Raw genomic sequence first — 15,824 nt, forward strand, 5'->3', positions numbered from 1 at the left:
TATATATATATATATATATATACATATATATCTCCCACATCTTTATCCATTCATGTGTCGATGGACATTTTGGGCTCCTTCCATAGTTTGACTATTGTGGACATTGCTGCTATAAACTTTGGGGTTCAGATGCCTGGTGTCCTGTTTTGCCTTGTTTTATTAATTCCCCAGATCCTACCATGCAGCCAGGATGAAGAGCCACCAGCTAGAAGAATAGTACCGGGGGAGTGAGCCTCACTGGGTTAGAGAGATGGGCACGACAGCAAGCCTGAACTCCGCTCCCATGACTAGAGTATGGGCATTGCTGCTCACTCACTGCGTCTTTAAAGACCTACTGGGAAAAAAAGACCTACTGGGTGCTAGCCCAGGCTAGGTGTTGTGTTGGGCATAGACAACACCACAGAGGCCATTCTAGACCTGCACTCTCCCCAACCTTCAGCTCCTGATGCTCTTTCTTGGGTTGGGCCCTCCCTCCGAACTGTCAGACCCTGCAGGGTTGCGTCCACTCTCTCTTTCAGCTACATACCCTGGTCCATGCACAATCTCTCCCCACCTACCTCACCCCTAGGCAGCTGCCTTGAACAATTGTTCAAGGGGCACCACTTGCTTTGTGTTCTATGAAAATGGCACCCCCTGGAATTGTGCAAGGACGGACACTGCCTGCCCAGCTCTGCACCCAGCTCTATTCCCCACTGCCTCTCTGCTTCTGGTACCAGGCCTGGCACACTCTAGAAGTCATCTGAAGAATTCCTTTTTGGGAGCACCTGGGTGTCTCAGTCAGTTAAGCATCTGCCTTCGGTTCGGGTCATGATCTCAGGGTCTTGGGATTGAGCCCCACGTTGGGCTACCTGCTCCATGGGGAGCCTTCTTCTCCCTCTCCCTCTGCCCCTTCACCCCCATTCAAGTGCTCTCTTTCTCTCTCAAATAAATAAATAAAATCTTAAAAAAAGAAAAAGAAAAAGAATTCCTCCATGTTCTCTGTATCTTAGGTCCTGTGTCAGGAAAGACACAGAAGAGCAATCCATCATTCTGGACTCTCCCAGTTCTACCATCTAAGATTCTTCTTTACAACCTATTCACTTGTTTATTCATTTCAGTTTATAGATATTTGAGTACCTACTACGTGCCAGTCACTATTCAAGGTGCTTGGGCTATCTCAGGGCAGCAAGGCACAAATCTTTGCCCTTGTGGAGTTGGGCTGGGAGTGGGGGTTGGGGAGACCTGAGCAGCACGTGATGCTTCAGAACTTAAGGGCATGCTACCTGGGGGAAGTGAACTAGAGTGAAGAGGACAGCCGGGCAGTTGGAATGCATTCCTCTTAGATAAGGCAGTCGGGGAAGCTCACCCAAGAAGCGAAGCGGACATCTGAGGGAAGACTTAAAGGAGGGGAAGGAGTGAGCCAGGTGGAAAGCCCACCTAGGCAGGAGCCTGGGGCGACTTACCCCCTTGCAGAGAAAACCAGAAACCAGCCTCAAACTCTGAAGAGACAGAGTGAAAAGCCTCAAGCCTATCACTGCAGGAAGTGAGAAGACATGGAAGAAGGGATTTTAGGACCTTGAGCTTCAAGAGTAAGTAGCAAAGAAAAAAAACAACTCTGTTCTTATTGGGACAACAGCACTGGATCACTTTGGCAATAGCCATGGATAGCCGGCCTCCCCGCAGCCAAACAATGAGGAAGGGAAGGGGGCTGGAGGAAGTGAAACCCTTGAGCTAGAAATCTTGGAAGGCCCTGCCCCACTGCCACCCCACCCACCCAAGGCCAGAGCTCCAGAGGGACAGCTCAGGCCTTCTCTGCTTGGGCTGAGCCCTGGCACCTTGGGTGGGTGGGTGACCCATGTCACTTACGCCCTTCCTGCATACCTTGAACTCATCAAGCACTGTCCTAATTTGGGGGCCTTGTGCTTGCTCTTAGCTCTGCTTCGAATCTCTGAGCCCACAGGCTTCTGTAACTCCCTCTGTTCTCAAGCGTTTTCTCAGAATTGTCTTCCCTGCCCATCCTCTCCTATCAAACATAGCCCACCACCTCTACCACCTGCCCTCTCGATCCCCCTACACGCAGTGCTTACCACGACCCGACATTATATTGTGTACCAATGTACTGATTGTCTATTTCCATCACTAGAAAGCGAGTTCTATGGGGGCAAAAACTGTGTCATATTCATCATTGTGTCCCTAGAGTCTAGACCAGTGCCTAGCACGCCCTAAGCACTCTGTTCTGCCCTTTTCTGGCTTAGGAGATGCTGTGGAAACTACCCAAGGACTAACCAGATTCTTTGGAGATATCTTTCCTAGCAAAAGATACTCCCCAGTTGCACTGGATTGAATAGTATCCTCCCCTCAAATTCACATCCACTGAAACGTCAGAATGAGATTTTGCTTGAAAATAGGGTTTTTGCAGATGTCATCAAGTAAAAATGAAGCCATACTGGATTTAGATGAGCCCTACTCCAATTGTCCTTATAAGAAGAGGAAATTTTGGACATAGAGGGAAGATGTGGGTCAGAAGGAGAAGGCCACGTTTTCACAGTGGTAACGATTAGAGTGATGCATCTACAAGCCAAAGACTGCTGGCCACTTCCAGAAGCTAAGGAAAGGGAAAGGACCCTCTCGGAGAGCCTTCAAGGGGAGCATAGCCCCACTGACACCTGATTTTTGACTTCAGGTCTCCAGAACTGTGAAAGAATACATTTGTTTTAGCCACCCACTTTGCAGAGCTTTGTTAGGGCTGCCCTGGGAAACGAAAACACCAGTGTTACCTGGAACTCTGATCTCAAAAGTGGCACTCCATTTGCTGGGTGCCTGTCTCTGGAGGGACCCAGAAGCATCAGACATGTCCCTGGCCTCAAGCTTTCAGTCTAGTTTTGGGAAGACACAACTTACAGCCTGTTCTTGCAGATTTCCCAGCAGATTCTAGTAACCACTTCCTGAAAAAGAGGAAGTGCCCAGCTTGCAGTGAAGCACCCACAGTTGTGAGGAGCACCCGGGGAATGAGGGGAGAGGGGGTGAGTCCTCGCCAACAGGATGTCATCACAGAGCAGCGCTATCCAATAGATACAGCGTGCCAGCCACATATGTCATTTTAAGTGTTCTAGCCACATTTTAATTTTATTACTTTTTTTTTTTTTTAAAGTAGGCTCCATGCTGGGTGGGGCGCCCAACCAGGGCCTGAATTCACAACCCTGAGATCAAGACCTGAGCTGAGATCAACACAAGCCGCTGAACCGGCTGAGCCACCCAGATACCCCTCTAACCACAGTTTTAAAAAGCAGAAACAGGTAAAAGAAATTTCAATAAAATATGCTATTTAGCCCCAAACAGCCAACATATCTTTTAATATCTAATCAATATAAAAATTACTAATGAGATCTTTTCATCCTCTCATACTCGGTCTTCAAAACCCGGGGCGCGGTTTGCACTTAGAACCCGTCTGAATTTAGAGCAGCCAGAGTTCAAGGGCCCAGGGCCCACCTGCGCTAGAAGTTGCCCCGCGGCCAGCACCGCCACGGAGGCTTCCGGACCGACCAGCAGGGCTGCCCGCGGGGCCCACGGACCCAGGGTTCATCAAAGAGCTCTGGGAAGTCCACCGAGTTCCCTGAAACCGAGTCAAAAGGGCTGGAAGTCCCGCGGGAGCGCCGGCCCCTCCTGCTGCAGCGGGGGGTCCGCGGGCGGGGCGGGGCGGGGCGGGGCGGGGCGGGGCGCGCGGTCCCGGGCTCCGGGTGACGTCAGCAGGGGGCGGGGCGCGCAGTCCCGGGCTCCGGACGCCCCCCCCCCGCCCGGCCCCGGGTGACGTCAGCAGCGAGAGGGAGAGGGCGGCGGCGCGGGCGGGAGCTGAAGTCAGCGAGGCCCCAGTTCCCCGACCTTTTGCAACACGTGTGACACACTCCCCCGCGCCCGTCTTAGTTCTCACACCAGTTTCCACGGAAAGAACAGCTTCCCCGACTCCGGCCGCTCCCTCCTCCAGAGCCCGTCCTCGGTCGCAGCCCGGCTCTGGGAGGGAGGCCCCCTCTGGAAACCCTCCAGCCCTCCCCAGGCGGACCCAGGAGGACGGGTGTGGACAGTGCAGGTCGTCGCCTCGGAGTCACCTGGGGCGGGGGGTGCTGAGAATGTCGGTGCCTGGGCCGCAGGGCCGTCCCCGGGGGCTGGGGACAGGGCCCAGGGCTCCTCTGCTGAGTTGTTCCAGGCTGCCCTTCCCTTGCTCTTGCACTCGCTGCTTTTTCCGAAGGAAGGTGACACGACAGGTCAGGCACCTGACTTTTCAGGCTGGACTCCTGCCAGGGTCTGGTGCTCTGACTTGGGCAAGTGGTTTTTAACCTCCCTGCTTCTTCATGTCCTTTCATGCAGCATGAAGATACCACAAGAATAAGTCATGCCCAGCTATAGCAGCCCTGCTGTCAGCCCAGCCCTCCCCCTCACTCACCCCTGCTTAACCCCTTGACTTCCCACTCTTCCCCATGCAACCGGGAAGTTCCTTTCAAGTCCAGTGGCTTGAAGAAGAACCAAATGTTTCAGCACATATACTATGGTCAAGATACTTCCTTGAGTTCCTCCAAAGATGCCAAAATAGAGCCATACTTATTTTCCCCCAAAGGATGGAAAAAGAATATTCCTGCCACCAGTGTCGTAGTCTTTACATGATTCCAAGCAACACTACAGACTTCCCTATAATCTCCATCCACGGAAATGTTGACGTTGACCATCAGCCACACGTAGGGATGATTTCACACATGCGGATGATCACATGTGGGGATGATTTCTTTTTAAAGATCTATAAATTCTCAAATAACATACTGTTTCAGAAAGATCCCTGAGGGTGTTGACATGAGGACTAAGCATGGATTCTCCTCTTGCTGGGTGGACAATGGGGGAGCAAGGAACAGTGCTAGCAGCCTTGACCCCCTGGAACATCCTGATGTCCTCTCTCTCTTCCTCTTTCCCCCTTCATGGACCTCTACTCCAAGCAGGCTGGGCTTCTCCTGGTGACTCGGCACCACTGGACTATCCTAGCCTGAGCCCTTACCACCACCCATCATCCCATCCCCTTTCCTCTTTGTCCTGTCTCAGCCTCCCCACCCCACGTCCTCCAAGAAGTTCCCAGGCCTCTCCAACTTTTCAGACTTCCCAAAGCCTGGAAAACCTGCCCCTCCTCCTTGGCCTCTGTGCTGGAAGCTGGAAGCCTGGGTTCCAAAGCAGGGCCAGTATGGGAGCCTTGCACCGAAGAAGTGCTCAACACAGTTTTATTCATCACTGCTCGATAGGCTGCTTCAATGGTTAGAAGTGAAAATTCAGATAACTTAGGGCCTAAAGTATATCAGACTAAGAACTGGCCTGTATGACTCATGTTTACATCCAGTCCCACTGAACTTGAAATTGCAAAAGAGAGGAAACAAGGGTTACTACAAAACAGCCTAACCACAGCGCGCACTCATCTTGTTTGTTATCTTCATGTGACGCTTTTGGTTTTAGAAACATGGGCCTATTGCAAGATGAGTTCTCTGGGCCAGGAACTAGGTCTTCTCTATTGGATCAGTGGGCGACAGAGAGGTTGGGCCTCTACTAAGGGCTAGGGCTTTCGTCACATTCAGAAACACCTTTCCATAAAAGGGCTTCCCTTCAGTAAAATGAATAACAAAGTCAAGGAGGAAATATATGGAGAAGAGAAAAATCCTACCCAGGATTTGTGTGTTTCTCCTGAGTTATCAGTCTCTTTTACTTAATGGACACGGTATTGAACTGTGTGAATGATCTAGTTTCCCCTTTCTCATTGGCCACTGGGAAGCTCAGAGTCAATCCCAGGACCTGCCAAAGTGAGGATGTCCATTTCTTTTTTCTTTTTTTTTTTTTTTTTTTGCGGATGTCCATTTCTGTATTAGTCTCTTGGCTGGCTCCACTTCATGTTTCCATATTCATTTTTTCCTCCATTTTTCTCATCAATCTGCTGAACTTTGCTTTAAGTTCCTTAAGAATAAGGAGGAGGGTAAGAAAAGGGGGGAAAAATGGTCCTTACCCTTGAGGAATCAAGAATAGACAAAGAGATAAGTAACAATAATGACAATATTACAGAAGTGAACATTTATGTAGCACGTATGCAAGGCACTATGGTATATGTCATCTTACTAAATTCCCCAACAGGCCCAGCAGGTAAGTACAGAACTATTATTTTCCCCAAATTAGGATTACAGATGCAGAAAGGGTAACTGAGAGAGGTCAGGATTAGACCACTGGGGAAGGGTGTGGCTGAGACCAAGCCTAGGTCCGGGTAACTCCAAAGCTTGGGCTCTTAGGCGGCAAATCTACAAAAGCACATGTAAGCCATGTGGGGCTCCCACAGAGTCTGTGGAATTAAGGGTTAGAGAGGTCACTTACGGCCAACCTGCTAGGTTCTTGGTACATGGGTTATTATGACAAACAGCTAAGATTGAAAGAGCCTGTGGGTCCCAATTCTAATGCCACTCATTGCTCCCAAACCCAGACCTCGGGGGTGACACTGGGACAGCACACCCCCTGAGGGCAAGGCCTGCATCTTGTTTCTGTAGGTCCCCAGAGCCCAGCATGGTACCTGGTCCAAAGGAGGCCCTCATAATAAGTGTTAAACTAATAAATGAATAAACAAGTTCACAGATGCTTCACAATCATTTTTGGAACTGTGTACATGGGGACGCCTCGGTGGCTCAGCGGTTGAGCTTCTGCCTTTGGCCCAGGTCATGATCCTGGAGATCCAGGATCAAGTCCCACATCGGGCTCCCTGCGGGGAGCCTGCTTCTCCCTCCGCCTGTGTCTCTGCCCCTCTCTCTCTCTCTCTGTGTGTGTGTCTCTCATGAGTAAATAAATTAAAAAATCTTAAAAAAAAAAAAGAAAAAAAAAAGGAACTGTGCACATGAAGAGAGCAATGCCCAAACCCACACAGATGTATTCTGATCACATACACAACACAGACACACAGACACGTTCAGACACCAGTTTCCTACAGAGGCCCTGCCTTTTCCACAGCAATGCTTATATAAGTGCTGCAGAGTTTTTCAAATTTTAGTGAAAAGGGAAAAAAAGTAAGTTGTCTTGACTAGTTTATATCTAGGGTAAAGTGGAAGATTCCAGGGGCCTAAGTAGGTCATCACACTTAGATGGCTGAGACTTTGGATTCTGACAGCAGGGGAAGCTGGAGCTGATGTGGAATCAGTAAAATATGGAGGTCAGCCCCTGGGTGCCCCTCACCAGGCAAGGCCATGGGAGTCTCTGGACTTTTCAACTCCCCACATCTGTGCTCAGTTGAGGCCTGGATTGTTCTTTTTGTCAATAAGCACTATCAGCAACTGGAAGGCAGAATGGATAATGAGGAAACTCCAGGGTACTGGAGTCCAAACTGGGCTCCATCCCATCTCAAGCACTGTACTGTCAAGGTTCTCTAGAGAAACAGAATGTGTGTATATATACAGAGAGAAACAGAGAGAGAGATTGGGAGAGAGAGAAACAAATAAAATAAATTTTATTTATTATTTTTTAAGATTTTATTTTTTATTTATTCATGAGAGAGAAGCAGGCTTCATGCAGGAGCCCAACGTGGGACTCGATCTCAGGACTCCAGGATCAAGCCCTGGGCAGAAGGCAGGGGCTAAGCCATCCAGGGATCCCCAGAGGCTGTGTTTAAGAGCAGTCTGCACACTTGAAACTAATACAGTAAGAAAAAAGAAAAAAATGAGCGGTCTGGAAACAGAATTCCTTCCTCCTGGTGGACATGTTTTTTCTTTTAAGACCTCAATGGATTGGTTGAGGCCCATCCACATTACGGAAGGTAATCTGCTTTCCTCAAAGTCTACTGATTTATTGAAGGTTGTTTTTTTTTCATGAGAGACACAGAGAGAGGCAGAGATACAGGCAGAGGGAGAAGCAGACTCCCTGCAGGGAGCCCGACGTGGGACTCGATCCCAGGACCCCGGATCACACCCTGAGCTGAAGACAGACGTCAACTGCTGAGCTATCCAGGCATCCCAAAGTCTACTAATTTAAATATTAATCTCATCCGCAATCAACCAATGATGTACCGCCCCCCCAAGACCCCCCAACATTCAGATGTGGAAACCCTATTGTCAGTGTGACAGTATAGGAGTATTAGGAGGTGGGAACTGTGGGAAGTAAGTGAATCACCATGGTGGAGCCCTCATGAATGGGGGGCAGAGAAGGGGCTTGCTCTGAGGAGGCTGCCAGAAAATGGCTGCCTGCAGCCTGGAAGAGGGTTCTCACCAGAACCCAACCCTGCTGACACCCTAATCTCACACTTCCCACCTCCAGCACTTTGAGAAATCAATTTCTACTGTTTAGAAGCCATCCAGTCTGTGGTACTTTGTTACAGCAGCCCCCCACTGACTGAAGCATCGTCTTTAAAATACTGTCCCAACAATGTGTCTTCACTGGTGTCTGACCAAACAACTGGGCACCACAGCCTAGCCTAGCTGGCATAAAGTCAACCATCCTGGGCACTTACTAGCTTTGTGACTTGGGCCTCAGTGACAGTCGTAGAGTTGTTGGCAGGGCGGGCATGGGCGCATACACGAGTGCTTTGCACAGCGGCCAGCACAGGGTGGTGGGGGCAGGTCCACACAGGGCCCTGGCAGCTGAATTAGGATGAGGACCCAGGCCTCAGGAGTCTCGTGTGCATTAGTGGCACCTGAGCCACCTTTTCAACCAGGTACGTACCTCCTGCCAGGCTCAGTAGAAGACAGCAGCATGGCAGCAGGGACACATCCCGACTCACTGCTTCTGGCAACACAGAAGCCACGGGTAGGAGCTCCCTCTCTCTACACGCTGGACCATGGGGTCACTTTTGAGTTCACCCTGAGGGCAGTGATGCTAATGCACTAGCTGAGGGGAGACCGTATTCCATTCTGAGGAGGACCAACTCCAGTGACTGTCTCTGTGTGCTCTGTCACCCTACAGGAGGGACCAGGTATCAGAGACACCCATCGAGAAAAGATGACCAAGAGTCTTTCAGCAGAGTTCTCATGACCCTGAGATCATGATCTGAGCCAAAGAGTCCAACACTTAAACCGACTGAGCCACCCAGGTGCCTCCAAAGTCTTCACTCTTAATTGCCAATGACGGGAACTCGAATTGATCTAGGCAGAAGAGGTAATTTGTTGGGCCAGTGGGAGCTTCAGGCACACCTGGATCCCGGTGTCACAATCACCATCAGGAATCTGACTGTCCTTCACTGGTTCTCTGTTTTCCCATCTGTGAAGAGTTTGTGCTGTTGTGCTCAACCTCACAGTTTCATCAGAAAAATGCAAATTAAAATAGCAATGATGGGGCACCTGAGTGGCTCAATCGGTTGAGCATCTGCTTTTGATTCAGGTCACATCACAGGGTCCTGGGATCGAGCCCCACATCAGGCTCCCTGCTCAGCAGGGAGTCTGTTTCTCCTGTCCCCTTCTGTGTGCTCTCTCTTTCTCTCAAATAAGTAAATATAATCTTTAAAAAAAAAATAAAATAAGATCCCATTTTCATCCACCCAGTAAGCAAAAAGTTGCACAAAGTGACATCTAAAGTCAGAGAGGATGTGGGGAAACTGATACATTTGTTCAGTACCTGGGGGGATGTGAATTGCTACAATGCTTGGGGAGAATAATATGGCAATGTCTTAAAATATGTGCATTGTTAGAGGTCAGGATAGGGGGTACCCTTGGGAGGGTACTGCAGGGGCAGGAGGCAAGCTCCTCTGGTGTTGGCAATGTTCTGGGGGTTTGTTGTTTTATTTTTCAAGAACAGTTGACGCAATGTTACATGACTTTCAGGTGTACAGTGTAGTGATTCCACAAGTTCATACCTTCTGCTGTGCTCACCACAGGTGTAGTTACCGTCTGTCACCATACAACGCTGTTACAATACCTCTGTTCTCTATGCTGTACGTTTCACACCCATGATTTATCCATCCCTCATCCGGAAACCTGTATCTCCCACTCCCCTTCACCCATTTTGCCCATTCCCTGCCCCTGACAACCATCAGTTTGTTCTTGTATTATGTCTGTTTCTGCTTTTCCTTGTTGTTGTTTGTTTTGTTTTTTAGATCCCACATATGAGTGAAATCATATGGTAATTGTCTTTCCCTATCCGACTTATTTCACTTAGCATAATACCCTGTAGGTTCATCCATGTTACAAGTGGGAAGATCTCATTCTTTTTATGGCTTAACAATATTCCATTATTGTGTGTGTCTGTGTATCACATATTCTTTATCCATTCCTCTACTGATGGACGCTTAGATTGCTTCCATATCCTGGTTATTATAAATAACACCACAGTGAACATAGGGGTGCATTTATTCTATTTTTGTTTTCTTCGGGTAAATACACAGTAGTGGAATTACTGGATTGTATGGTATTTCTATTTTTAATTTTTTGAGGGACCTCCATACTGTTTTCCACAGTGGCTGCACCAATTTACATTCCCACCAACAGTGCATGAGGGTTCCTTTTTCTCCATCCTTGCCAACACTTGTCTTTTTGATACTAGCCATTCTGACAAGTGTGAGGAGATATGTCATTGTGGTTTTGATTTGCATTTCCCTGATGGTTACTGATGTTGAACATTTTTTCATGTGCCAATTGGCCAGTTGTATGTCTTCTTTGGAAAATGTTCAGGTCCTCTGCATTTTTTTTTAAATTGAATCCTTTTTTGATGTTGAGTTATAGAAGTTCTTTGTATATTTTGGGTAATAACCCCTGATTGGATATATCATTTGCAAATACCTTCCAATTCTGTAAGTTACCTTTGCATCTCATTGATGATTTCTTTTGCTGTGTAAAAGCTTTTTATTTTGGTAGTGTCCCAATAGCTTATTTTTACCTTTTTCCCCCCTTGCCTGAAGAGACCTATCTAGGAAAATGTTACTAAGGCTGATGTCAAAGAGATTACCATCTGTTTCCTTCCAGGAGTTTTATGGTGTCAGGTCTCATGTTTAGGTCTTTCACCCATTTTGAGTTTATTTTTGAATATGGTGTAAGAGAACAGTCCAGTTTCATCCTTCTGCATGTAGCTGCCCAGTTTCCCCAACACCATTTACTGAAGAGACTCTCTTTTTCTCATTGCATTTTCTCACCTCCATTGTCATAGATTAATTGACCATAGAAGTATGAGTTTATTTCTGGGCTCTATTCCATTGCATTGATCTGTGTCCACTTTTGTGCCAGTACCATGCTGTTTTGATTATTATAGCTCTGTAGTATATCTTGAAATATGAAGTGGTGACACCTCCAGTTTTGTGCTTCTTTCTCAAGATTGCTTTGGCAAATCGGGGCCTTTTACAGCTCCACATAAATTTTAAGATTATTTGTTCTATTTCTGTGAAAAATACTATTGGTATTTGATAGGAATTCCAATGAATCGATGTTCTGCTTCCTGATCTGAGTTCTGATCACATTTTTGCGTTCTATTCATGAAAATGCATTAAACCATACTTTTTTTTTTTTTTTTAAGATTTTATTTATTTGAGTGAGAGAGAGAGAGAGAGAGCAGAAGGGGAGGGGCAGAGGGAAAGGGAGAAGAACATTCCCTACTGAGCAGGGAGCCTGATTCAAGACTTGATCCCAGGCAGGACCCTGGGATCATGACCTGAGCTGAAGGCAGACACTTGACTGACTGAGCCACCCAGGTGCCCCAAACCATACATTTCTTATGATGCACTTATATATGCAATTCCTTTGATCCAGTTATTCTAGTTTTAGAAACTTATCCTATAAAAACATCAATATGTATTGACATGTGAGGATTCATTCACAAGCATGTTTATTGGTTTACAATTACATAAAAACTGAAAATAACATGACTGTTCATCCATGGAAATAGGTGAATAGATAAGATCTGTCAATGCTACAGAATCAGAATCTACTTATAAGAGAAAATTATATCAAGGGCACCTGGGTGGCTCTGTAGGCTGAGCATCTGACTCTTGATTTTGGCTCAGGTCATGATCTAAGGGTTGTGTGATCGAGCCCTCTATCACACTCCATGCTCAGCAGAAGTCTCCTTCTCCCTTTCCTTCTGCTCCTACCGCTGTTCTCTCTCTCTCCATAAAATAAATAATTCTTTTTTAAGAAAAGATTTATACCAATCTGTGTTGGACTGGAGAAAGATTTATGATAAATGATTAAGTTGGGGGGAGGAGCAAGTTGCAGAGTAAGATTATGATTCCATTTTGGTAGAAGAACAAAATGAAGGAACTCATATCTATGCTTATATGTTTGAATATATGTATTTGAGTACAGATACAGGTGAAGAAGGACACCTCCAACACTGTTAACTTAGATTCCTTCAGGGGTGCAAGGCTGGAGAAAAATGAGGAGAGATTTTTGTATATCTCCACACTTGACTGCTTATAACAAGCATCTATTACTTTTTGAATTAAAGAATTGAATAAACCAAGAAAAAGGCAGATATGGGACCTAGGAGAATACAGCTCCATCCTGAAGAAAAGCATCAAAGGAAAGTTCGGGGATGAGAGCTGAGTGCGGGATCCAGAGAACAATCGTGAGAACCAAAGCAGGAAGAAGCGGTCCTTTGAGGGGGAAGAGGATCGATAGAGATTATGATATGATGGTGAGTCTGACAACCAGAATCATAAGGGCAGATACTGAAGGGGGAAAGGGCAGTTAGAAACCGAAAATGAATATAAATCCATAGCTCCCCAAAATGAATATAATCATAGTATATTTTACTTAATTCTGCAGTGGGTGATATTTACATAATATTGCAATGTAGTTTATTAACTTTTAGAATCTTACAATAATATAAGAACTTGATAATGATGGGGTAAAATGTGTACATATCAGGGCTGCCAGTGTAGAAATGAATGTATAAATGGTTTGTGAGGTCCATGAAAGTTAAAAGGGAAGGGTGAGAACACCAATATCCTTATCTTAGCAGGCGGTCAAGACATGGGACACACGTGTATATGCATAAATATTTATATTGAAATAGTGAATGCATATTAATTACATGTTTCTATGTACATATTCATTTCATATTGTTATACATACAAGCATACCTCATTTAATTGTACTCTGCTTTACTGCACTTCACAGATAATTGCATCTTTTACAAACTGAAGGCCTGTGGCGACCCTCCCCAAGCAGGTCTGTTGGAGCCATTTCTCCAACAGCATTTGCTCCCTCTGTCTCCATGTCACATTTTGGTAACTCCCACAATATTTCTAACCATTTTCATTATATTTGTTAAGGTGACCTGTGATCAGTGATCTTTGATGTGACTGTTGTAATTGTTTTGGGGTGCAAACCATGCCCATAACAACACCGTGAACTTAATCGGTAAATGTCATGTGTTCTGGTTGCTCCACTAACCAGCCTTTCCCTCATGTCTCCCCTTCTACTTCAGCCTCCCTGTACCCTGAGGCACAACACTATTGAAATTAGGCCAGTTAATAACTTGACAATGACCTCTAAGTGTTGAAAGAAAGAGGTGCATGTCTCTCCAGATCAAAAGCTAGAAATGATTTTTTTTTCATTTTAAAGATTTTATTTATTTATTCATGAGAGACACACAGAGAGAGAGGGGGGCAGGGACACAGGCAGGGGGAGAAGCAGGCTCCACGCAGGGATCTCCAGGATCATGCCCTGGGCTGAAGGCGGCGCTAAACCACTGAGCCACCCAGGCTGCCCTAGAAATAATTAAGCTTTAGTGCAGAAATCATGTCAAAAGCTAAGATGGGCTGAAAGCTATGCCTCTTCTGTCAATTTGTGTCAAGTTGTGAATTAAAAAAAAAAATTACTGAAAGAAACTAAAAGTGCTCTTCCTGTGAATACATGAATGATAAGAAAGCAAAACAGCCTTATTGCTGACATGGGGAAAGGTTAGCAGTCTGGGCAGAAGGTCAAACCAGCCACAACATATCCTTAAGCCAAAGCATAATTCCGAGTTCTCTTTAATTCTACGAAGGCTGAGAGGGGAGGGAACTGTAGAGGAAAAGTCTGAAGCTAGCAGGGGTGGGTACCTGAGGTTTATGGAAAGAAGCCATCTCCGTAACACAGAAGTACCAGGCGAGGCAGCAGGTGCTGACAGAGAAGCTGCAGCAAGTTATCCAGAAGATCCAGCTGAGATCACTCATGAAGGTGGCTGCACTAAACAATAGATTCTCAATGGGGATGAGACTTCATGAGAAGATACCATCCAGGACTTTCCTAGCCAGAGAGAAGTCAGTGCCTGGCCTCAAAGCTTCAAAGGCCAGACTGAGGGGCTAACGCAGCTGGTGGCTTTAAGTTGAAGCCAATGTTCCTTTATTGTTCTGAAAATCCTAGGGCCCTTAAGAATTATGCTAAATTGGGGGTGCCTGGTGGTTCAGTCAGTTAAGCATCTGCTTTAAGCATCTGCCTTCGGCTCAGGTCATGCTCTCAGGGTCGTTATCAAGCCCCATTTCAGGCCCTCTGCTCAGTGGAGAATCTGCTTCTCTCTCTCTCCCTCTGCCCCTCCCTCCTGCTTGAATTCTCTCTCAAATAAATAAAATAGAAAAAATAAGAATTATGGAAAATCTACTCTGCCTGTATAAATGGAACAAAGCCTGGATAGCAGCATGGTTTACTGGGTTTTTAAAACCCATTATTGAGATCTACTGCTCAGAAAAAGATTTCTTTCAAAATATACTGCTAATCATTGAAAAGGCACCTAGTCACCCATCATCTCTGATGGAGATGAAAAGGAAATTAATGTTATTTTCATGCCTGGTAACACAACATCCATTCTGCAGCCCTGGAACAAGGAGTGATTTCAACTTTCGGGTATTATTATTTAAGAAATACATTTCTTGATACCATTGATAGTGATTCCTCTGATGGATTTGGGCAATGTGAAAACTGAAAAGGATTCACCATTCTAGATGCCATTAAGAACATTCTTGATAGGAGCATCTGGCTGGCTCAGTTGGTAGAGCATGTGACTCTTGATCTTGGAGTTTTAAGTTTATTAACATTACTTTTTTAAAGATTTTGTTTATTTATTCATAGAGACAGAGAGAGAGAGAGGCAGAGACACAGGCAGAGGGAGAAGCAGGCTCCATGCAGGAAGCTCAACATGGGACTCCATCCAGGGTCTCCAGGATCATACTCCAGGCTGCAGACGGTGCCAAACCACTGCGCCACCTCGGGGGCTGCCCCAAGTTTTAAGTTTAAACCCCTCATTGAGCATAGAGATTACTTAAAAATAAAAAATATATATTTTAAAAATATTTTATTTATTTATTCATGAGAGACACAGAGAGAGGGGCAGAGACACAGGAGAGGGAGAAGCAGGCTCCTTGAGGGGAGTCCAATGCGAGACTTGATCCCAGGACCCCAAGATCACACCCTGAGTCAAAGGCAGACGCTCAACCACTGAGCCACCCAGGTGCACCCAAAAAAAAAATCTTTAAAAAAAAATATATGATTCACGGGAGGCAGTCAAAATATCAACATGAACAGGGATGTGGAGGAAGTTGATTCCAGCCCTTACGGATGACTTTGAGAGGTTTGAGACTTCAGTGGAGGAAGTAACTGCAGATGTGTTGAAAAGAGCAAGAGAACTAGAATTAGAAGTGGATCTTAGAGGGCAGCCCCGGTGGTGCAGCGGTTTAGCGCCGCCTGCAGCTAGGGGTGTGATCCTGGAGACCTAGGATCGAGTCCCACGTCGGGCTCCCTGCATGGAACCTGCTTCTCTCTCTGCCTGTGTCTCTCCCTCTCTCTCTATCGCTCATGAATAAATAAATAAAAATTTAAAAAAAGAAGTGGAGCTTGGAGATGGGATTGCCTGGCTGCAAGCTCATGGCCAAACTTGAACAGATGAGTTGCTTCTTG

The sequence above is a fragment of the Vulpes lagopus genome, chromosome 3, assembly GCF_018345385.1.
Source record: "Vulpes lagopus strain Blue_001 chromosome 3, ASM1834538v1, whole genome shotgun sequence".
Classification (NCBI taxonomy): domain Eukaryota; kingdom Metazoa; phylum Chordata; class Mammalia; order Carnivora; family Canidae; genus Vulpes; species Vulpes lagopus.